The sequence below is a fragment of the Centropristis striata genome, chromosome 14, assembly GCF_030273125.1.
Source record: "Centropristis striata isolate RG_2023a ecotype Rhode Island chromosome 14, C.striata_1.0, whole genome shotgun sequence".
Classification (NCBI taxonomy): domain Eukaryota; kingdom Metazoa; phylum Chordata; class Actinopteri; order Perciformes; family Serranidae; genus Centropristis; species Centropristis striata.
This window is the reverse complement of record NC_081530.1, coordinates 6,416,802-6,418,312: the sequence shown is the minus strand read 5'-3', so window position 1 is coordinate 6,418,312 and position 1,511 is coordinate 6,416,802.

Below are 1,511 nucleotides of genomic sequence, written 5' to 3'. Positions count from 1 at the left end.
TTCTTCTTCCGCTTCGTGTCTCTTCTTCTTGAGTTTTTTGGCGGTTGGCAGATCAGCGTACAGGTGCATTACCGCCACCTACTGGACTGGTGTGTTGCGCGTTAGACTAGTCCAGAGGGAGGCAACCTGCGGCTCTGGAGCCACATGTGGCTCTTCAGGCCGTCTGCAGTGGCTCCCTGTTACTGTGACAAAAAACTATATGCAATGAAACGGTTATTACTTTACACTTTATTTTAATTTGTCATTTGTGTAGGCCCAAAGCAATTTGTATTCTTCAATTGTAAAAATGTGTATCTTATATGCCTATGGCAATAAAAAGTAAACGAAAATGTGCATCATAGCTTACGAAAGCTCACAGCCTTTGCCCCTAAATTTTGCTTCAAGTCTAAGTTTTAAAACTCCTATGAATGTTTTTTTTTTTTTTTTTTTTTTTTTTATCTCTAAGTAATGTTGGTAGGCTAATTTAGACTTCATAGGCTGTTCATTCTAAGGTTCAAAATAAGGTGTGCGGCTCCATTCCGACTGTTTTTATCCTATTTTCGCCAACAATGGCTCTTCTGTTAGTAAAAGTTTCCGACCCCTGGACTAGCCAACAGTATGTGTTAGCAGCAAAAATAAATAAATAAATATTAAGCTATCTTATTATAAGGGCAAACGTCCGGAAGTGTGTTATGTTGATAAGCTGTTGGTGTCGAGCAGAATAAAGTGTTTGACTTTATATAAATAAGGGCCGCACATCAGTGGTGGAACTAAGTACATTTACTCAAGTACTTAAGTACAATTCTGAGGTACTTGAGTATTTATATTTTATGTAACTTTATACTTCTACTTCACTTCATTTTGAGGCAAATGTTGTACTTTTTATGATTTTACTAGGCCTACTTTTTTATTCTACAATGCTGATAATAATAAAGAAAAACATTGAATGAGAAGGTGTGTCCAAACTTTTGACTAGCAGCGTATATACATCATGCTTTATGCAATAAAGGCCTATAATACAAGTTAATAGGTTAATTAATTTATTTAAAAATGTGGATAATTCGGAGAAACGGGAACATTTATTTAGTTACCACCCTCCCAATTTTTACTTTAATGAATCACATCACTGTGCATGTGTCTTGTGGTCTATGTCTAGTACCATCAGGTTGAATGCATTTATTGTAAGTCGCTTTGGACGGAAGCGTCAGCTAAATGACATGTAATGTAGGCTAATGTAATGTTACTGGTTTTTTTATATATATAGGCTATATCGTCTGATTGATATTGATGAGTATATTCAGGTACTCCGAATGTCAACTAATGGTCAAACAAATCACTGAAAAACAAGTACAAGCATAAATAAAATAAGAATATATGACTAATATGAGGAAAAATACATATTTCTTCCTGTCATGCCCAATCACACGCGTCAATTAGTGCCATGGAGACAGAACGTTGGCCGATCCAGGTGGGTATAAAAGGGCCGCAGCTCAGTCTCATCTCCCCTTTGCATCGAGACTTTGACGCAAGTT